The sequence below is a fragment of the Condylura cristata genome, unplaced genomic scaffold (genome assembly GCF_000260355.1).
Source record: "Condylura cristata isolate star-nosed mole 26May11 unplaced genomic scaffold, ConCri1.0 scaffold00013, whole genome shotgun sequence".
Lineage (NCBI taxonomy): Eukaryota > Metazoa > Chordata > Mammalia > Eulipotyphla > Talpidae > Condylura > Condylura cristata.
This window is the reverse complement of record NW_004567114.1, coordinates 53,236,724-53,261,386: the sequence shown is the minus strand read 5'-3', so window position 1 is coordinate 53,261,386 and position 24,663 is coordinate 53,236,724.

Here is a 24,663-nt window from a genome sequence, read left to right as displayed (position 1 = left end):
CAACGTGGAGGCATGATAACTTAATACTTTAATGAAAACATAATGCTTGATTTTGAGGATACCAAAGGAGCAGAAGGAGAAAAAAAAATATTTCAGATACTATAGTGAATATAATTATCCCTGCCTTGTTTTCCTTTGGAAATAAATGACTGCAGTTTTTTGTTTTTTTTTAAACTATCCTTGTATTGTGAGCCTTGAATTTTTGCTAATAGGGTTTATAATAAATAATGTTTTTGCTTTACTTACATGTGTTTGCTTAGAGTACATATCTTAATTTGTACTAATATATGACTATTGGTTAAAATGAAAGTCAATTGTATATTTTATATTCAGTTTAATTTCTGAAATATGGATTTCTCAATAAATTCATCACATCAGCTACTTTAAATATAAATTTACACTTAAATATCCAAAATAATAATAATGCATGTAAGATCCAATTTGATGACTAGCTTTATAGGCATGTAGCCTATTCAATCATATAGTTTCTCATAATCAGAAGGTTGGTTTAATGCTCTGCTGATGCCATATTGAAATTCTTTAAAATATTTAAGCAGTGGTTCCCACATTTTAACTTTGTGCTGGGATTGACAGATTATGTAATAATTATTATTTTTAATAAATCAGGGGCTAAAATTTCAAGTTTAAGTATATATAACTTAAAATAGCATCTGTGCTTTTTCCAGACATATGTTTAAATCTTGTAATCAACAAAGTTTACTCTAGTTTTATATTGACATTGAAAGTTTTGCTCCTACAAAATTTAGTTAATTATCTTCTTTGTTGAGAGTTTTCATTCCATTTTTGCCTTTGATTTCTGAGGTCAGCTATTGTTACAGTTGTAAATTTAAGAGTTAAAAGAGCATATTTTATCTAAAGACAAATTGATGTTTTGATTCCTTCTAAATGATTTTGATCATATTAGATAATATGTTTTTCATTGAGAGTATAGTAACTTATTTTATCTTAGAGTCACTGTCAATAAAAATATAATGTCATAAAATTACAATTTGAGAGACTACTCAGACACAAAATTAAAGAGGAGCTTTAAAATATTAACATATTTTAAAATATTAAGTCTTTAAAGATCATCAACTCTTATACTTGATAGGTTTATATATAACACTCGTAGAGACTTAAGCCTTTTATTAAAAAGTTTGATTCATATCATAGTCTTTTGTCCAAATGTGATATGTTGGTATTGCATATAATGAAATTCTATCTTACAAGTTACTTCAGTGTTTCCTCTCACTTCTGCAATGACTTGTCTTATTATAGCTTTTATGTATTTTCAACTTATTGATATACTTTAGATAGTGGAATTGATTTTCAACAGCCAAGCTTTTCCCTTTTACATTATTTATTAGTTCACAAATTCAGTTGAGATGAGTCTTTTCACTTGACTTGTACATAGACTAACCTAATTTTCATGATATTGTACAGTATAATTTTGCTATTTATTCAGATGACTAAAATATTGAGCATGAAGATTACTCATAATGAAAATGATGAATAAATAAAAATCCTATTTGATAGTACACAATATTGGAGCTCACTGCATTTCATTAGGAGAAATGAAATCTATCAATACTACAGACTAAGCTTTGATTAATTTTCCAAATAAGAAATATAAAATTAATTCCATCTTGTATTGAAAATGTGAATGTTTTCACAAACTTTTCTAATTAGTGTTTCACAGATAATTAGGAAGAAATGAAGTAAGTTAGAACTAACTTATTACTCCAAAAAATAATTTTTATTAAAAAAACTCACTTGCAGTCATCTTACGCTAAAATAGGTTGTCTGTACTCACTTAAATGGTAACGTGTTTGCATTAAATAAGCATGTGGTGATTTGTATGCCTGTAAGTCTTTTTGAGAACCTATTATAAAGCAAAGGTCTTCAGACTTCAATTTGAGATAAATAGTTCAAAACTTTATTCAACTATCAAATAATGTTAATTATTATGACATAGATCCTAGATCATATTTTTTTCATCTGTAAATTGGGATACCTAATTTCTTTTTAAAAATTGTGTCTTAGTCTATAATGTAATACCTATTGTCTCACATTTGCCTCAACAATTACAGAGAGTAACAGAAGTCTTAAGCTAACACTGCAAAGACAGCACAGAAAATCAAATAGTGGTCTGGAAGGTAACTTGTCTAAATTTCAGCCAGATATGTCTTTTCACAAATTCCTTAAATAATTTCCTATGATTATAGCTTTAAAATGTAACAAAACTGTTAATAATTTGGGAATAATAATCCTCTTTGCCAGTATGACAAAAATTAAATGTAAAGTAGGAACATGAAGCCTGATTCACCACCCAAAATAATCACATCTATATTACCAACATTTGTTATATTGCCAGCTTCAAATGTCCTTACTAGCGCCATCATGGATTCAGAAACATTCCTTATCAATGAGCTAATTATTGAAAACTATAGCAGCTATCCTGGAGAGATTTACAAGAAATTCTGGGATTTTGAACGCTTGACGTCTTTGTTTAGGTGCTGGCAACAGAAAAATTGGTTTAAGGACTTTAGTGTGAACAGCTTACTTATTAAATGAGTCCAGGAACTTGATAAGAAGAAATAGGGAGAGTGTGACAAAGAAGTAGGAAAAGGCAATATTATGGTGTATTATCAAGATAACTAATATAGGACAAAAGAGCTCAGTGCTGATATCAGCTCCTGAAAGTTCACATAAGTTGGCAACTTAACATATAGGAGGCCTGATTGCTTGGCCACAGGCCCACAGGTTTCCATCTCTCAGATTATTGAGTTTTATCATAACATAAAATTTTTCCACATTGATTCTTTTCCCCCTACTAATATATCCTGGAGATTACTGCATATTTGTATCCAGAAGTGTTGTCTCATTGATTTTATTCCACATATGTATAGTTCACTACAGGTGGACCTTTAGATTCTTTCCATTGTTTTATGTGCACAAGTAACATCACAAGGAATAGTCTTTATCATATGTAAAACTTTTATTAAAAGTGTTACTTTAATTCACTTAACAATAGGTTTAATCATAATTCTATTTATTAATGAGGTAAGTGAGGTAAAAAAAAAGGCCTAGATGTATTTGGAAAATTATTTGACTATATCTGGCCTGTGAAATGTTCTTTGAATATTAAATGAAAAAAAATATATATATATGTGTATATATAGCATCCAGGCTTCCTGTGGCACAAAGGTTAAAGCAGAGCACTATGAAGCTATCTGCAGCTACTGCTGAATAAGCTCAATCCCCATCCAGGAAGGTGACCCACGTGAGGCAGAGCAGACTTCTCCTGTCTCACTCACCCTCTGTTACTCTCAGCAGTGTATTTCAGTCAATCTGCCTATTCTGTTCCCCTCTGTCCTGGTGAATTTCCCATTCTCTCCCCCTACACTTCTAGCCTGTGCCCCAGTTCTTGTATGCATAAATAAATATGTCATATATATGTGACTGACTCACATATACCTCACACACCCACACCTATAGCATCATGCCATTTTTTTGGCCTTTATCTAGCTTCCCATTCCAGTAAACCAAGGAAATTCTGACTTACTGGGTTGAGCTTTAACTTTGGAGGTTTCTTCACACTTCTCCTTTTTTGGGTTATATTAACTACTTCTGATAAAGAAATGCATAGAAATACTCAATTATCAATATTGAGTTATTTAATCTGTTTTTATCAGAGCATTAGAAGAATCTTCCCCAAATCAGAACATTTTCAGTTTTTCTTTTCAGTTATTGATAGTTATGATAGTTCACATACTAATTCTATGCATAGATCATAGATCTCAATAGCTCAGTAGCTCATAGATCTCAATTGATTAATTGAGAACCATGGATTCCTTTATTTCTAACCAGTGCAATTGCTTGGCAAAGGAAAATGGAGTATAGAATGTTGTACAAGTTATGTCCAACTTTTTTTCAAGAGAAAGTAAATCAAAGAATCCTTCACAAAGGGGAGACTTTCCCTCTGAATCCATTATTCAGATATATGTCTGAAAATTCTGTGGAGCTGATAAGGGCACTAAAACAAAGTAACAGACGGATAAGCTGATTAACCGCATAGAAGCAACACAAAATATTACATTTCATGCTATCATGCTGTTTATTACATATGCAGAATTTCTCTTACATAATTTTCTTAGTTTAAAAAGTATGTGATTCTTAGTTTTTAGTTGTTTTTATTAAAAGTATTTAATCAAGTTTAACATCTACAATACAAACTTTTTTATATAATAGTTTATTTTTACATCATTTCTGCATTTTTTTCATCTCAGTTGTAATCCCCTTGGGCTTCCCATCACCAAATCACCCTGTGTGGTCAGCATAGTCCAGTGCATTCCCCACTCCACCCCCATAAAATGTCTCTGGTATATAGCTGTTCATTTTTTTTTTCCCCCACCTGGTCCTGCTATGAGTGAAACCATCTGGTATTTTTCCTTTTCATTCTGGCTTATTTCACTAAGTATGGTCTTCTCCAGCTCCATCCATCCCATGTTGCTGCAAAAGACATGTGTTTATTTATTTATTTATTTATTTATTTATTTTTGGTTGCTGAGTGATAGTCCATTGTGTATATGTACCACATTTTTTTTTTAATCCAGTCATCCACTTTTGGGCATTTGGGCTGTTTCCATGTTTTTCCAATTGTAAATAAAGCAGCACTAAACATGGGGGTGCAGCTATCTTTTGAATCAGTGTTTTTGTGTCTTTTGGGCAGATACCTAGGAGTGGGATTGCTGGGTCATAGGGAAGCTCCATGTTTAGCAGTTTGAGGAGCCTCCGAACAATTTTCCATAGTGGCTGTACTAGTTTGCATTTCCACCAGCAGTGTAGGAGAGTTCCTTTTTCTGCACATCCTCGCCAACATTTGTTGTTGCTAGTTGTTTTAAAGTGTGCCATTCTCACTGGGGCGAGGTGGTATCTCATTGAGTTTTTAATTTGCATCTCCCTTATTACCAATGATGTTGAACATTTTTTCATATGCTTGTTGGACATCTTCATTTCCTCTTTGGAGAAGTATCTTTTTATCTCTCCTGCCCATTTTTTGATGGGGTTGTTTATTTTTGTTGAGTTTCATCAGTTCTTTGTATATCTTTGTGATCAATCCTTTATCACTCTTTTTGTGTGAGAAAATTTTTCCCAGTCAGTGGGATGTCTGTTTGTCTTTTGTAATGTCTCTTTTGCTGTACAGAAGCTCTTTAACTTGATGTAGTCCCATCTATTTATCCTTGCTTTCAATATTGTTGCGTTGCATTGGGTGCTCTGTCTTTAAAGATGTCGCTGAAGTGTATGTCGTGTAGTGTTTGGCCCATCTTTGCTTCAAGGTATTTTATGTTTTTGTTCTAATGTCTAGATCTTTAACCCATTTCGAGTTGATTTTTGTGTATGGGGTGAGGTAATAATCTAGTTTCATTTTTTTGCATGTAGCTTCCCAGTTTTCCTAGCACCATTTGCTGAACAAACTTTCTTTGTTCCATACAATACAGACTTTTACCTCCATTTTGCAATGACTATTTTCCATTATAAATTATTTTGTGCTTGTGTAGGAAATAGTTTTAATAATACTTATATTAAAATATAATCATGTGGCCTCCCTGGTGGGCCAACAGGTTAAAGCACAGTACTAAGAAGCTCAATCCACTTCGCATGAGTTCTATTCCCGTCTGCCCCAGACTTGACCACATGGCATGGCAGACCTCTCCTGACCTGCCAGCTGCTCCCCTCAACAGTGTACTTTGTAGATCTGCCTGTTCTGCTCCCCACTCTGTCTCTGGTGAAGCCTCTCACCACTCCTAAGCCTCTGGCCTGTACCCAAGTTCTGTATGCACAAATAAATAAATCTTTAATATATGTATAACATCATGCTTATATTAAAGTATGATCATCCATAAATCTTACTTTTTCTTTGCTTTGTTTATTCTTTGAATAGTACTTGAATTCTATGAAAAGTCCTGAGTTGTAGATTCAATGTTTTCTCATAGCAGTTGATGGTTTTCATACAAAGAAATTTATTTGGTTTAATGTGTAAGGTTTCATTGTAGGCATTATTTAGTTACAAATAAGAATAAGAGGCCCTCCCCGGTGGTGCAGCAGGTTAAAGCACTGCACTAAGAAGCTTAAGCCACTTCCGCATGAGTTCTATCCCCACCTGCCCCAAGGAGATCCACATGGCGTGGCAGACCTCTCCTGACCCACCTGCTGCTCCCCTCACCAGTATACTTCATCGATCTGCCTGTTTTGCTCCCCACTCTGTCCCTAGTGAATCCTCTTACCTTCGCATCTCTGGCCGGTACCCCAGTTCTGTATGAATAAATAAATAAATCCTTAAAAAAATCAAATAAGAATATGATCAATAAGAATTTTAAAACTAAAAAAAATTCCTATAATTTTTCAAGATATTAGAGTAAAAAGACAAAGGAGAAGCAGTATTTTATCATTTTCGGTGTTAAAGAAGGTTCTATTCATTTTTTTTTTAAAGATTTATTTATTTATTCGTACAGAACTGGGGTACAGGCCAAAGATGCGCAGGGTCAGAGGATTCACTAGGGATAGAGCAGGGAGCAAAACAGGCAGATCGACAAAGTACACTGCTGGAGGGGAGCAGTGGGCGGGTCAGGAGAGGTCTGCCTCGCCATGTGGATCTCCTCGGGGCAGGCAGGGATCGAACTCATGTGGAAGTGGATGTAGCTTCTCAGTGCAGTGCTTTAACCTGCTTCGCCACCAGGGCGGGCCCTCATTATTATTTCTAAGTGGATAGTACTATCATATTGCTATAGCTTACAGATTCCATTGAATCCATTTAAAACTATGATGACACCATTTCTTTAATTGTTGGAACATTAGTCATGGCAGGGTTTGAAAGTATTTGAAGAGTTTTTAACTTGTAAATCCCAGAGAAGATGCAAAGTTATAAATCTACTTTACTGCCATAAACATAATTTGAGGAAGAAAATACAATATTTGAAATGAACTGGAAATCACATCCTCTACATATATTTCAACTGAAATTGAATTAAATTATAAATGTTAATTTATGTGTGAGTGACTATGTATAACTCAAGATGCTTTTGTACTTGTATTATAATATATTCATAATCACCCCTCTAATGACCTTATATTTGAGGAATTATAGAAAGAAATTTAGGAAAAGACTCATGAATCAAAGGATTCAAGCAAAGAGTTTTTATTTAAAAAAAAATATTTATTTATTTATGCATACAGAACTGGAGTATAAGCTAGAGGTGCAGAGGGAGTGAGAGGCTTCACCAGAAACATAGTTGGGAGCAGGAGCAGGCCAGGAGAGGTCTGCCAGCCATGTGGGTCATCTCTGGGGCGGGGGATTGAACTCATGCGGAAGTGGCTTTAGCCTCCTAGTGCTGCACTTTATCCCACTGTGCCACCTGGAGAGCCCGCCAAGAATTTTTATTATAGGTTACACAATAGGAAAGAGATGACAACTGCCCTAAGCCATGCTGAGGGTGGCTGAGGGTCTGAGTATGTGGTAACTTTAGTGCAGGTTGGCAGGGAAGGAAAGTGTTGACCAAGAAGAGCTTTACCAGATTAACTCACTAACAGGAGAGCAGAGTAACAAACAAGGACTAGATTGACTTAATCAACAAAGACCCTGTTCATGATTGTGGGCAAAAGACTTATGAAGTTTAATAAAATTGAAATAGTTGCATTTGCTTTCTGAGTATTTAGAAACATTAGAAATCTTACACACAAGAAATTTTTAAAAATTAATGCCTAGCAAACAAAGATTTAAAAATATATTATAAAGAAACCAAGCAAAGAGTCAGACAAAGCCATACTAAAAACTAACTATTGAAAGTTGAAAAGCTGACATAGAAAGGAGGTGACCAAAGGCTGGGGGTGTGGTGGGGGAGAAGGCTTTGTGATGGAAGAACACCAAAGGGGGAGATACTGTACTTCTAAACTACAGTTATATAAAGCATTAACTTAATAACAAAAAAATCAAAATGGTATGAAAGTAAAATAAATTAAAAATATAATTATAAAATAAGTGTATATGGACATTTTGCAGTGTGTAAATTCCATTTCGTCTTGTAAGGTAGCAAATTCCATTTAATACTTATTTATATATATATTTTTCAAAATAAATATTGCCTTCTAATTTTTGCTAAGATTTTGTTTTCCACTAGAGTTCTTCACATAGGGGTTCTACTAAGTTATTCTTTCCCTGCTGTTTTAAATAATATATGATGCTACTACATGTCCTGAATTTATCTCTGAGAATGGTATCTTTAATTGTATTTAAATAACTTTATTAATTCATTTATCAGTCAAGTTTTCTCAGCTAGTGTGTTTTCACTCCTTTTAGTTCCTTCTTTCAAATTTTCTTCACTTTCATTTCAAATTGGCTAACCTAGTTAAATTTATTATGTGCAGAATTATTGTGCTAAACATTTATCTTATTGCTATTACACTTAATAGCATTCCAGTTATAAAACCTAATATGTTATAATTTAAAACATCATTTCTTTCTGTACTCTTGCTGATGCTATCAGTAATAGATCTACATCTTCCCAAGCACCTGCATTCATCCTTAAATAGTAAGCATACTACTACTACTGTTCTTTTTTAGCTTGTGTCTACTTTATCACCAGGTCTTATTAACTATTTCTTCTGTCAGTTATCTAATGCAAACTTACTAATATGAAAAGCCATCGTCATAAATGAAGGTGCCAAATTCATCTCAAAAGCAAGATGGCACTATAATTTTAACCATATCTTTGAATTATTTTGTGGAGAATTTAGTGATATAGTTGTGGAATGTTTAGAAATTGTGTGCCATAGAAGAAAAAATGGATGCTGTGTATGCTTTTACTAGTATATTCTTATCTTTATTTCTGAGTACATCTTTATAATGAGATTTACTTTCTTCAGCTATAACTGTAAAGGTTATGGGGAAGATCAAATGACAAAAAGAACTTCAACTAAAGGATGACCAACGCACATTAGGCATTACCATTTGTTTCCAAAACAAAAGTATAGTTTTTTGTTTGTTTGCTACTTGTATAATGAAAGACCCTGGGATAGATAATAAATAATTCATACATGTATATATGTATATACATATATATGTTATTTTTGTTAAGTACTTTTCTTAGACAAGATAATCTATCTCCAAATATGGATTCCAGAGATTTCAGATAGCAGTGAGAAATAATAGCAGGTAATCTCCAAATTATTATATATATGTGATGATAGCCCTACTTCCTAAATATTAATGATTATTTCCAATTAGTTCCACTTTCAGATTGTGTGGCATAGAAATCACACAGTATGTAGATAATGGAGATAGCATATAGCATAATTGCCATGTATATTATTTATGACTATTTTTGCAAGAAATATCCCCAGATAATTGTTTTCTTCCTTTTTTTCTGAAATGTTAAAATAATGCACATATTAAAAATATTATGATATTTTAACTTAAAACCTATCCTCAAATCCAAATTGATTATGGAAATTTACAATTAACAGACAGGCAATGAAAAGGATTTAGATGATCTCCAACTTTCTGACAGCTCATTCTAAATTGACCCCAAATTGTTGGTTTTTTTAACATATATTTATCACTTTTAAACGTGTTAATTGTGTTGCAAGCACTGCAGCTGGGATTAATTTAGGGAGTTTGAATTGCCTTCTCTACAGCTGGTGTACACTGAAGCAAAACTGTGAAATAAGCTTTGCTAAAAGAATTAGATAGTTTGCAGTGTTAATTATTCAACCCTTTCCTTCAGAATTCTTTCTAAGAAGTCTAGCCCTAAATTATAAAAGGAATTGTCTTTTTCTCATGCTATGAACAGGTGTATGACATTTGGTTGTTTATGATGCTGGTTTTATGTTTACCCTTATTTAATGAATAAACTTTGCAGTTTTATGGGAAACAAAGTACACTCCAATAACAGTGACACAACAGAACACCATTTATTAGTAAAAAGTTATCCAAAAATGTGGGGACAAGGATTAGAGTTTCTTTAATATATGTGTATTTGTATGTATGTATGTATTTAGGACATTTTTTCATGTTCCTTATCTTCATCTGTAGGAGACACTATTCTGGAAGATGTTGTTGTTAAAGCAATTTTCTTTTTTTAATTCTGTCCCTATATATGTGGATGATAAAAAGCACTAAATGGTTATTCTTTAAGCATAGATAAATGCTAAAGAAGGCCAAACACTGACCAGAGAGGTTACCAGCTAAGCCCAGGTTATAGAGAACCACATGGTGTTATCATTAACAATAAGTTGTAAAGATAAAGAAGAGATAGAAATAAGATACATCAGTCGTTGAAAGTGATTCATTGAATTAACAAATTTTGAATATGAGCCATGGATACTATGTTGTGGTTTGTTGTACTAATGTGGTTTGTTCTATTAATGACTGTTTTGGAGTGTTTTTGAATTTTTTTCACAATAAAAGTAATGTCTATATAAAGTGGTAGGCATTCATTAAAATCAGAGCAAATTTTTATATAACATTAAACTAATAAATTACTTTCCTTCATAATTTATGAATAAAATTCAACTCAAATAGTTGTCTAACTTCAGAACAAAAAAGAGATTAAAATCAGGTCTGACAAAGTATTTCTAGAATATTTTTCTCTGGATTATTAAAACTTGATTTCAAGAGAGAGCCTCATTTAGTAATGTTCATTTTTATCTTGAAGAGGAAATTCTATCAAAACCCTCATTTGTCCTCTATTTTTTCTACTTTCCAAAATTCAGTACACAAAGAAGTATATATGGATACATATCTTACACTAAATTCCGTATGTATGAGTGTGTACATTGTTATAAACATGCATACACAGTGACTGTATCAGGTGATATTTCTACAAAGTGCATATGCATATGCTTATTTCTGTGCTTTCTATTCTGTGCCATTGACCTTTCTGTCTATATTTATGCCAGTACCACAATCTTTTATATTTATAATCCTGTAATAACACTTAAAATCATGAGTGTGAACTCTAGTTTTACTTTTCTTACACAAGATTGATTTAGTTAGTTGAAGTCTTTATAGGTACAAATAAACTTTAAATTGTTTTCTGTATCTGTGAAAAAGGCATTGGAATTTTAATAGGAATGCATTTAGCAGTATCACCATTTAAAGAATAGATAATATTTTAAGTTTTAAAAAGGAGAACTTTTATATAAAATTGTTCATGAATATTGTAGTAATGGGGGGAATTCTTAAATATAAAAAGCAATTATAAGGAAAGTTATCACTCATCAACTTTAAAAAATGCCTAAGAAAGAAAGAATCTAATATAGCACCAGAGTCAAACATTCTAGGAGAGGGTGTAGTTATAGTTTTCAGTATAATAAAGGAGTATGGTAATACATTGGCTATACTCACAGTTCTGAAAGTGGTGCAGAACTGTGTTGGGAAGCTATAAAGAATTTACTACAACTTCCTTCAATTCTTCTTAATTATAAAAATTTAAATAAAGTAATTCTTTCAATTCATGACTAAAGCATAACTTTCCATTTTCTGGTTCCTCTAATTTCATTGTCTTATAGTGTGGACTATGTAATCTTTGACCTCTGTGGTTCAGTTTATTCCTTAGTATTTTGTTATTATAAATTGGATTTTTTTCTTTATGATATTTTTTATTATTGTGTAGGAACAAAATTTATTTTTATAGGTTTATTTTATATCTTAAAACTTTATCTTATTAGTTTATTAATTGCAGCATTCGCTTAGTGGAATTGCTAGTTTTTTTTTTTTTAAATGTATAAAACCATATCTGCAAACAAAAACTTTTGCTTTTTCATCTGCAATCTGAATGCATTTTCCTTTCTTTCCTTATTGTTCTGACTGGGAATTTTAGCCTTTCACCGTTGACTCTCATGTTCATTTTGGCCTTGCCATATGTGAACTCTGTTAGGGTGACATATAGTCTATCGCACCATAGCAATTAAGTTTTTACAATAAATGGATCCTGAATCTTGTCAAATGCTTTCTCTGCATCTTTGATATGATCACGCTATTCTTATGTAAGCATAGCTTTTCACCACCACCTTGTCTTTTGCTTTGCACTGATTTTTTTTTGTCTTAGTAATTGTTTTTCTTTACAACTGTCTCAAAAATCAACTTTGTGAGGGTCTGATATCATTAAAGAAAGGCAGCATGATCTAATTTTGAAGTTGTATACTGTCTGAAATTAGCTTTTACATAGCAACTGATAGACATTTAGCATCACTGAGTTACTCTAGAAAATTCAAAATATTATGGATTACCATTTTAAAATATCATGGTACATCCTTCTAAATTCACTGAAGTATCCTGTGATAATTGTTACATAGTCTAGTACCTAAAATACTCAAAAGAAATTAAAAAAAACAAGTTTTTTTTTTTCTGTGTATCTAGAATACAGACCTGATTTAATCAGTTTTACCAACCAAAAAATCTAATTTAAAAGTGAATTTGTTTTTCATTTTGCTGACTTGTCTAATGGCCAGTTGGTTCACTTTTTACCAGTATTTTTTTTGTTTGTTTGTTTTTAGGATTTATTTTACTCAGGTATATAAGAGCTGAATATAGGACAAAGGTGTGGGGGGCAAGGGGTTGATAGAAGATTCACAAGAGACTGAGTAGGGATCAGGGCAGGCAGATTGACTGAAATAAACTACTGAGGTGAGCCGCAGGTGAGACAGGGGACCTCTGATCTACCATGTAGGTCAGCTTTTGACCAGGGATCAAATTTGTGTTGCAGTGGCTGCTGCTAGACTTGATAGTGCCAAAACTTAAACCACAAGGGAGGCCCCAGTTTTTTTTTTTTTTTTTTTGGTTTGTTTGTTTTGTTTTTTAAGATTTATTTTTTTATTTATTTATACAGAACTGGGGTACAGGCCAGAGATGCGGAGGGTGAAAGGATTCACCAGTGACAGAGTGGGGAGCAGAATAGGCAGATATATGAAGTACACTGCTGAGGGGAGCAACGGGCTGGTGAGGAGAGGTCTGCCGTGCCAGGTGGGCAGGCAGGCGGGAATCAAACTCATGCGGAAGTGGCTTTAGCTTCTCAGTGCAGCCACCAGGGAGGGACTGTTTTTTGTTTTTTTTTTTTTTTAATGGTAATTCCTAGCTTTGTGTGTTTCCCAAGGATGAATAAACGTCTGATAAAATCTATGGGTAACTTTTAGAATAATGTTTTTCAAAATATAAAGTAATACATTGTTATATTGGAAGCCCTACATCATATAAGACAAGAGAAGTAAATATATGCATATTGAGAAGAAAATAAATATCTTTCTTTGAGATTGTCTATGAAGAAAATTAAAAGTTGAACATCTTGGAAACAATAAATGATAATATCAAGATTAATATATAAAAGCCAACTGTTTTCTTATATACTGGTAACAAAAAATTAAACTACACATTAAGAATTTATTTCCATTTGTATTATTAGCCATATGTGAAGTACTCAATTATGAGTCTAAGATAATATATATGTGAAATGAATGAGAAGACATGCTGTACAGGCTGGGAGAAATATTTTCAAAATACAGTTGATAAAAAAACTGCCATCTAAAATAAGAAAGAACTCTTAAAACTTCACAATAAAAAGATGTATAATCCTATCACAAAATGAGCAAAATACCCAAACAAATCTCAACAACAAAGGTATAAAAATGGCAAATAAACATGAAAAAAATTCTCAAAATTATATAGTGCTGGGGAATGAAAATTTAAACAATGAGATATCACAACACACCATTAAAATGATCAAATGTCAAAGTATTGAAAACACCAAAAGCAGATAAAGCCATGGAGCAAAAAACTCTTATTCACTGCTCATCAGAGTGTAAATAACAAAGGAGTTTGCAAAGTTTATTATATAAAACTAAACACATCCTTAACTGTTGTTTACTAATCATACCATATTTTCTTTACTCAAAAGGAATCGAACACTTATGTCCAAGAATATCCTGCACACATATATTTGTATAACTTAATTTGATTTGCCAAACTGTCCTGCATAAAAAAATGCAAACTGAATGCATAAACAAATTGTGGTACATTCAGACAGTGAAATATTATGTAGTGCTTAAAACAAAATAAACTATGAAGTCATAAAAACAAAGATAAAAGTTAAATGCATATTAAATAGAAGAACCCAATTTAGAAAGATCATTTGCTATATGATTTCATATCTATAACATTCTGGAAAGCTTAAACTATAGCAACAATAAGCTGAGTGGTTGCCCTTTTTGTGGAGAAGGGTGGAGTGAGTATGTAGAATAGAGAAGATATTTAGTATAGTAACTACTCTGTATGATACTGTAATGGTGAATAATTTTTATTATACATTTGTCAAAATACTTAGAATATACAACACCAAAGTTAACAATAATAAATATAGAATTCCTCTAAAATATTATGTAAAGGAAAGTAAATAAAAAAATTCATCATCAAATATTTTTAAAAGTTTATAATACAGAAATATATTTGTATTCTATAATAAATAATATGAATCTTGAAGTAAAATACAAGTAAATAGTATCTTGAAAATTCTGCATGATTGCATGTATATGGAATATTTTTACTATCATTGTCAATGTTACAGGTGCTGCTGACACTGTTGCCTACTTATGTTTGCAGGGGTTAACAAGCATAAATATATCTTGTTTATCCTAATAACTTCTTAAGTCAATTCTACCCCTTAACTTTTTTTTTGAGGTTGTTTTATATCTAATTTGATTCTTTTTTTATGTAGAAAGGGAGCATTATTAGAAAATGTGTTAGCAAAAGAGAAAGAAATAGCAAGAAAAAATACAGAGTTGAAGTTTCAGCCCACTAATGCAGTCTTAATTATTTTCTAAGGCCAATGTCCGAGAGTTCTGCATTACATAAGTTGCTATCCTAAATATGAGACTTTTAGTGAATTTTTCCTCTTCATGCCAAGAACTTTATTTTGAAAGGTTTCAGTTGATTTCTTTTGGACCTCAATAAGTCTGGGCCAACAACTGAATTGCCAAAGGGAATGATAGAATTGAATGAGATATACAGAGATTTACTATTAGTTACTGCATAGAGAGAAATGTGTTTACCATTAAAAATTCTATTTCCCAATCAACCAAGAGTTAAAAATCACATGAGAGTATTATATCAACAGATTTTTTATGAAATTCATAGTCATTAATTTGGTGTTCTACAGTGTTGCCTGTATCATCATCTGCTTCTCAGTGATTCTCAGTGAAAGAATGAGAACAACACATTTTGTAGACATCCTTAAACGTCCACACAGGGAAAAGCAATTTCCCGCAGGTTTAACCTGTGAGTTATGTCTGAAAATACAGTTATTACAACTTTCCATTTCTGAACTGATGACTGACTGGCCCACCTTTCTGTGAAGTAAAATTGCTTAAACGTGAAGATTGGCAACACTAACTGAAACACTTATCTGAATTTACTTACTTTTTATATTTCCTTTAATTATTCAGCCAATTTTAGTGAAGTCAGAAAAATTACTATACATATAGGTAAATCACAAATTTGTCATTCACTGTTTTTTTTTTTTAACCAACTAACTTTTATTTTTAAATTCTTATTTTAGTGAAATAAAGAATCAGAACTTAGGTGTTTCTTCAGGCATCAGTATCTTTAAGAGTTTACTTGCAATTTATGTCAGTAAGAGAATCACTCAGTAGATTTATTAACTCAAAATATTGCTTTGACTTACTGAATCATAGATTATACAGATAGATAAGTAGATAGATAGATAAGCAGAGATATTGTGAATGAGAAACAGATAAATAATTTACATGCAGAATTATCATCTTGAGCACTGTAAAAGGGTACTGGTAATAATGCTATTGTCTAGGCTTTATTTTCCTAAAAATAGCAAAATATTAATAAAATAATCAGTCATTAAGAATTGGTGCAATTTTTAAACTATGAGAACTTAATCCAAACTATTTTTTTCTAAATTGCATTGTTTTTTAATTGCAGTAACACTAGTTTAATAGTCTGAACATGATTTAGGGACTTTGGCTAGCTAAACTTTCTGAAAGCTTATTAAGTCTAAGGTTGAATAAATCTAAATATTTGTATGTTTACTTAATCATTACATACACAAGTAAATAGACTCACCTATCATCACAGAGCCTGCTTATCATTACTGTTTCCCATTATTTAAAGGTACTAAAAATGTGTTTTTCACAGTTTGATTTCCTTTATATTTTTAAATCAGGAAGAAAATAATTTAATAATAGAATATGATGACCTACAAACTGAAAATATCATAGGTTAGGAAATATAATAATATTCATTTTTACTTTGTTGTCTCAGTTTCTTCTACTAGTAAAATAAGTAGAGCTTTGATTTAATAAGCTATTTTAATAAATATATTTAATAAATAAATTTTAATCCCTAGTAAAGCTTATAAATTCTGATATTTGTCAAATATCTTTGCTTAAAGAAGAAAATTAAAGAATTTTGATATAGTCAATAATATAAGTGACAATCACTTAAAATTACAAACTTGTCAGGTAATTTATCTGCCAGAATAGTGCTATTTATTACAGAACTATTTCTTAGTCAAGAAATGTTTATCAATTCAAATGAAATGTATAAATTGCATTATAAATTCCATTTACTTTATTTGTAATCCCAAAATACTCAGAAACCCATGAGGATATTTGTCCATATTCTCTATTAGTATTCCTTAAGAATATTAAAGGATATATAATTCTACCATTCAGGGACATATAAATAGTAATATTTATTTCTCAGAATACTTGCTATAAATATCTTTATGTTTGTTTCTAACAAAGCATTCAGGTTTGACTTTCTAGTTTGGTTTCATCACCTTAATTTACTGAGTATTCATTACAAAATTTCAGGACTCAAGCTAAATATCTTCCTTACAAGGTAGAGGAGCTGGAAAGGTTATATACAGATACAGTAATTTCTTTGGGTGATACTCAAGATTAAGTTGTATCAAGGGATATAATTTATATCATATTGTATCACCACTTACATTTATAGCTCTCATGTATACATGTATATATTATATTTACATATGAATTCTATGTATTAACATAGTAATATTTTAGAAAAATATTTCCTTTGAGGAAAAAATCAATTATCTGAAACTACACATTATAATAATGTCAGATTGTGGGGAGCTTGTATAGTGAGCATTTGACTTTTAGTTGGCAATAAACATATGTGAATACCTTTTATCAAATGAGACAATCATTTGCAGTCTAAGAATTGTCAAATGTTTTCCTTATTTGATTTTTTACAATTATTAATAATTTTAGTGAAATTATTGACTTATTGCCAATATGTGAGTATGCATTATTATAATTTGTATTACTCTCTTTACCAAAAGAAAGGACTTTCATAGTAATAGAGAATACATTTATAATTTATGCAATTGCAGGTAGTCCTGTCAAAAATAACTTCTTCCACCGAAATTTTACAAACTTATGTATACCTTTCTTGTGCTACAGAGTATGATTCAATCTGTTTTTGCATAAGAATGTGTTTGTATGTGTTTTATTCCACACAGTTAATCATAATATTAATGAGTTTAACTTGTGTGACATTATAAAGTATATATACTGTTTGATTGCCATATATATGATTTGATCTTAGCACTGTTTGAAGAAATATGGACTTTTTAAAAGACACTTAGCATTAGTGTTACCAAATAATATGTATTAGTATAAGACACATACAAAGAGAATACAATATAGGAAAAGATACAGATTTACAAAGAGTTTAAAAGTTGCCTCCTTTGTCTGTTATTATTCCTTTTTTGCAGTATTCATGGATATATTTATCGATAAACTACAGAACAAAATGTGGTTTCTATATTTTTTGGTATAAATTTACACCACAAATCTCATAGATCATTCCTTTATTTTTTCATAATTTTGGGTATGTAGTACTATAAAAGGATGATAATTTGTATCTTCATTTAATAAAGGGAATTAGAGGGAAAGTAATCAATAATGTAAATTTAAAAGATGTATCATATATTTTGCTGAAACAAAATGTAAAGATAATATTACAGAGTATAAGATAATTATTATATCTTAAACAATAATTTACATTCAGTGTGACCACTAATAGATTTTGAGAAGTAGCTTCTAGAGTTCTTAGAGTATTTTTTTTTAAACAGTTTCAGAGAAAACTACAGTGAAAGATGTAACTATGTGAGATAAGGAAATTTATTAACTGTTTAGGTACTTTGCATCATAAGGAAGACATACCTTTTAGATGAGTGCATAATTCTGCAATTTAATGCCCATTCAGCCATCTCTGTTATCTGGCCACTTGAGGTTCCTTGTCTAATGTCTAAGATCTCAGTTTAATTTTAGATGTATTGATCATAACAGTGATAGTGGAGTTAGCATTTGAGGAGGTGAAATGTGTGGGAGTTTAGTGATTTTCAAAGGGAAGGGGCGAAAGGAAAGGAAGAAAAATAAAAATCTCTCTCTTTATAAAAATCTCTTATTGATGATATGTACTTCTCATAGTCCGATCTCCTTATATTCCATAAAGACAAGTAAGGAGTCAGAATTGTCAATGTTTTCAGGTTAAAGCAAGTTTCCCATTTCAGGAAAATATGCAATGTACTAGGGCAAATGAAACAGTACTTCGGGGGATGCTTGACATATTTTTCAGCAAAGCTCGTCCAAACTTACAGTCCTGTGACTTTTTAACTTTAATCTGTGACTCATTATTATTATGGTGAAAAAAATTAAATTGAATGTCTTATAGTAATGGCCAAAATTAACAACAAAATAACATGAGAAAGTTATTTTTATTGCCAATTATTTGGAAAGATCTCATCTATTAAGACATATATATAATTGAGATCCATTATGCTACATATTTTAGTGTATCTACTACTTGTACTAGCTTCTAAAAGATTTATTCTGATTGCTGAAGGAGGGGGGGGAGTACAGAGAGATGTAGATAAAGAAACTGTGTTGTAAAGTCTCCAACTGATGGTTGTTCTGAGAAGCAATGAATGATGACTGAAAAACAGCAAATAAATTGTATGGTGGGCATGTAAACTACTTAAAAGAGAACAAGATAGATATTTGACATAAATAAGAAAGTTAGATATTGGGAGAATCAAAGATTTCTTCATTGGAAAAAATGAACTGCTTTGCATATTGAAGAGCTGGTGGAAAAGAAACGTAAATGAAGTCTCAAACTTGGAACAATTGTTTAGGAAGAAGGTAAACAAAATGAGCAGAAGGGAGGACGTGTTTTTGGAAGCTTTGCAATTCAACATATCTTTCATAGGTAAATGTTTTTTTATTTTTAAAATTATTTCATTTTTGCATAGAGAGCTTGAATGTAGGCCAAAGGGATAGGGGTGGCTAGAGGATTCACCAGTGGCAGAGTGGGGAACAGAACATGCAGGTCTACTAAAATATACTGCTGAGGGGAACAGCTGACAAGACAAGAGAGGTCTTTTTGGGCCATATGTGGGTCACCACCCTGGTCAGGAATCCAACTCATCATGCCCCAGTGGATAGTGATAATTTCTGTATTTAAAAATTTATATATATAAGCTTTATACTTATATAAATATTTATATTTATATTTACATAAAGCTTACACACACACACACATATTCCATTCTGTATTTGCAAAATATTTTTTTAAGGAACTCTTTGCTATCATTTTAGGTGTCACTTTTCTTTGCCATTTAGGCATCGGTAGCTTCCATTTCTTTCATATTAACACATCCCTGGCTTCTTGCCATTTCTTGTCACCTCCATTGAAGAAAACAAATAAGAAGAAAAATGTACACTATAGTCATTTATTCTAACTCAACATTTGGTAATACTTGAATAAGAAAAGTAGTTTTAAAAAATGTCATGTGTTAACTGTGTAACTACAGAATAACATTTTAGCAAATGTTTGTTAGGAAAAATATTGCATTTTAAAAGAGGGCTGCCATTGAATTTATTGTGCGTTTGTATTTTCTGATCAGACATTATCCTACTAACACCATTAAAAACACAAAGAAAATGTGATATTGAGAATATGTATTAATATTTTTATCTAGGTTATAACTTTTCAAAATAGTCTATTAAAACTTATTTTAACATTCCTAAGATGATTCATTTTAATATTTGGATTTTCTTGTTATTGAGTGATTTTATATATGTGTATTTTTATAATATTGAATATATATATATACATGAATTATGGTTTCATATCTATTACTAAAGCATAGGATGTTGATATCTAAAATGAGAAATTGGAAGAGCTGTGATTAAGGCCAATGAATATTTTGAAGTAAGAGATTTCCTGAGAAAATAACTGCTCAATAATGGAATATGCTGAAACAAAATAGCAACTCCTTTTAACTAATTATATTTAAGGCAAAGATTGCACATCTACCTATTTTTAAAGTGCTTGTGGAAATGTACTGATGATAAGGGTAGTTTTTAAAGAAAACAGAGTGGCACTTTCATCCTCAAAAGAAGGATGGCTAACAAATGCCAACCCTATTATATTTCTTTAATCTTCAGTTTAGTAACTAATCGAAAGGTCTTATTTCAATAATTAGTTTTTCTTATGTGTATTTTACTATTTCAAATAGATAAACTACAGGTATTCTGTTACCATCAAATTATATTATAAACACAAGCACCTCGATATTTTGCTATTTGCCATGTCTGCATTTCAGATCTATGTAGTATGTTTTTGACGATATAGCAATAAATATATACCTATAAATATGCTCTTATGATCATATAGTGAACATCTATTAATTTTAATATTGTACTCATTTTCTGTACAAATTGATACCAGTACAGTCTATTGATAATATTTAGCATTTTAAGCTCTTATTGTTGATCAGGCTGTTTATCATCTATCTAAATAAGATAATTGGTATAAAAATGCTATTATAAATGATTCCTGATACTTTAAAAGCAACTTCTACTCAATGTTTACTGTTTTTGTATTTTAAATATATTTTCAGGCCCATGAGTTTTTAAAGCAATTTTATGATATATGATTCACTTGCTTATTGTTCATATATCATCTCATCTTTATCCATTTTTAAATGTTTAATTTTGAATATGATTTAGCGAGTCAAAACAATTCATGAACCAAATATTATCATCCATGAGACCAATTCAAAAATAACAAAAATGGAAATGATAAACTGAATATATTCAAATATCTACTTTTTTTTTTAATAAATGGGTAGTCTAAGCTAGAACACAATTGTTATATTTTGAAAAATAAATTAATGAGAAAACAAATGTTGTGCCAAAAGATTTCACCTATTAATATTTGGGTATAACCAAACTTTTTAGTGAGCTCTTTATTCTCTGATTTTAGGCATGTGTTCATTACCTAAAGATAATGTTGTTTAGTGGTAAAACTTTATGGAGAAAAGAATGCAGAAATAAGTTGTGTACAAATAAAGCACAAATAATTAAGTTATCTAAAAGTATAATGAACTCTTGATTAATAATACATTAGCAGTTAACAAAAAATCAAATTAGTCATCTAAAGAAGTTTGCATATATATGTTTCCCTTGTCATTCATGGGCCTGTTTTAGTTTTAAAGCAAGAATGCTTGTATGAATGAGTTCATTTGGTATTCAGTGTAATAGCACAGATAATAATCAACTCATTTGACTTTCATTATATAAACATTAGATAATGGATACATAGATTAAAATGAAACTGTTATGTTTGTGTTATTTTTGTCTTCATTTGTACACAGCACTAAATCTTTAAAGTTGAGCTTTTATGCAAATTGTTGACATTTTTAACTTGGAATCTTGAGAGACTTATGGAGAAAAAATTCCATTATTTTACATTCCAAGATAAACAGTAATTGGACTTGATAGCGAGGATGTTCTTATGCTTACTATCTAACTGTATTATCTAATTCTGCCCCCACTCATCTACTTTTTGTTGAACTTCAAATGGAAATGGCATTCACAAAAATATGCAGAAAAATATACACCATTATAGATTATCTTTTAAATGTTTTATATATTTTTATCTCTTGGGCTTTTACTTTGTTAAATACTTTTATTTACATGTGATTAAAGAATAAAATAAAATTAATATTGTAGTTTTAAAATTATAATAAGATTTTTCTTTTCCAGATCCAAGTGTAGATGGAGTAACTGGCAAGTAATTTCAGATTCGTTTTCTATCAGATGGCATTAGTTATTTTCTGCCACATGAGATGGTATTAACTTTCTTTTTTGTAAAAAGGTAGATTGCATTTATTGTTATTCTTCCTCATGTTGCTTTCCTAAGAACTTGTCCACTTTGGATTTTAGGGGCACCACATATATACCATCTTTCTAATGTCAAAAAATTAAGCAAACATCCAAAACTTCCTAAAATTTTTCTGGTGTGTTTTGTGTATATTCAAAAGTTCCTGTAAGTCCTCATTGTTGTTAACTTATATAACAACATAGATTTAAAAATAGGTGAAAAGTCAGAATATTAATCTTGGTAATAATAATATTAGTAAAAGTATATATGTTAGAGCACAGACATTTTTATGGTCTTCACTTTTTATGATCTGTTATATAGACTTCAAAGTCTGTTAGAAAGAATGAGTTTAGTAGAGAGTGGACACATAAAGGATCAAATTGGCATGTTCTATCTGTGCACACCCTTTTCCTTTCTACAAAGGCATTGACTATAAACCTAGTCTTCCTTTCAGTTTCAGATTTGAAGAGAAAGCCCTCTGTAGTCCTTCCTTAGTTGGTTTCTCCTCAGTGAGAGTATCATATTAGCTACCAGATTTGAACAAATGTGATATGCTATTTTGTTTTAAGTATATTTTTACAAATGCAGAGTCATTTACACTGATACATACATGTAATAGAAATATGTTTTATTTATTTAATTGAAGATCATTTTTGAGGTTTTTGTTTATAATGCAGTATGTGATCGAGAGGTAAAGGTTCAAACCTCTTCAGATATGTTACCACATCACACCTATCATCATAATACACTGGATCCTCTACCCATTTGCTTTCTATATTTTCCCTACCTCTCTGGTATTCACAAATTAATAGTCAGATTTCTAGGGTGTTTTTGTCCATTCCTTTGTTTTGTTTCTTTATATTTCACATCTGTTATCTTTTTACTTGTGACTCACTTCACTTATCTCTTTCAGTACCGTCCATGTTTCAAAAATGGTAGTAATTCATTTTTTATAGCTGTGTGGTATTCCATTTTATATAGACCATACACTTTTAATCTATTAATTTGTCATTGTGGACTTTGATTGTTCCCATTACTTGGCTATTGGAATAACACTTCAATGAACATAGATGTGAATATATACCTTTGATTTAGTGTTTATGCACTCCAAATAGATATGTAGGAGTGCAGTTACTGAATCATGTGGTAGACCTATTTTACTTTTGAGAAATCTCCATGTTTTCTACAGGGTACGTACCAGCCTACACTCACATCAACAATATATGAGGGATCCTTTTTTCCCCACACCCTCTGTACACTTGTTTCTGTTGTTTTCGATATGGTCCACACACTAAGGGATATTAGGTTTAATCTTATTGTGATTTAGATTTGCATGACCCTGATATGATAAACATTTTTCCATGTGCCTGATAAACATCTGCATGTTTTCTTTTAAGTGTCTGCTTAGTCATTCTGCCTTTTATGTGTGTGTGTGTGTGTGCGCGCGTGTGTATGTGTATGTGCGTGTGTGTTGTTGAGTTATATAAGTAGATCTTTGTAGATCTTGGATATTAGCTCTTTGTCAGATGTATAATGTGCAAACATTTTCTCATATTCAGTGGGATGTCTTCTTTTGATGAAAGTTTCCTTTGCTAGGCAAAAACATTTTGTTTAATGTAGTGCATTTGTTTAGATTTGCTTTTGTTCTCTTCATTGTTAGAGTTTAGTCTCCAAACAGATCTATGAAGCTAATATCTGGAGTGGTTTGCCTAAGACTTTTCCTGCCTGTCTGTGCCGCATCTTAAGTTAATTTTTGTACAAGGTCTGAGAGTGATCTAGTTTCATTCCTTTGAATACAATTACCAGTTTTCTGACCACTAATTATTGAACAGGCATTCCTTTCTCTAATGTGTTTTTGCCTCTTTGCCTTGTTCTAGTTGTCCAAATAAATGCAGGTTAATTTCTGGACTCTTAGTTTTATTCCATTGGTCTATATCTTTGTTCCATTAGCATACTACTTTGATTATTATAGCTTTGTAGTATGGCTTTGTTTCTTTGGAAAATACAGGTTTGCTGAATTATACAGATGTTCAAACTGAAGATTAATATCATCATTTAAATATCAAAAGAGTTATATTTGTTAATATTCCTAACAGTTTCATCAGAAACATTTTTAAGTAGTGGCAAACTAAGTCTTAAGGTGGTGCAGATTGTAAAAAAAAAAAAAATACACTTTTTATTTAAAAGGCATATTATTGCCATTGGAAATAAATATTTCAGTTGTTTTTCTTGAAGTGATAACTTTAATTTGTTAGAAAATATCTACAAAATACTCATGCATGGATAACTATAGATTGTCAATTGGCATTTATTTTGAAAATAGTTTTATATGAAAAAAAGCACAGAAGTAATTTTCTTCATAAAAATTGTCTATTTAATTTTAT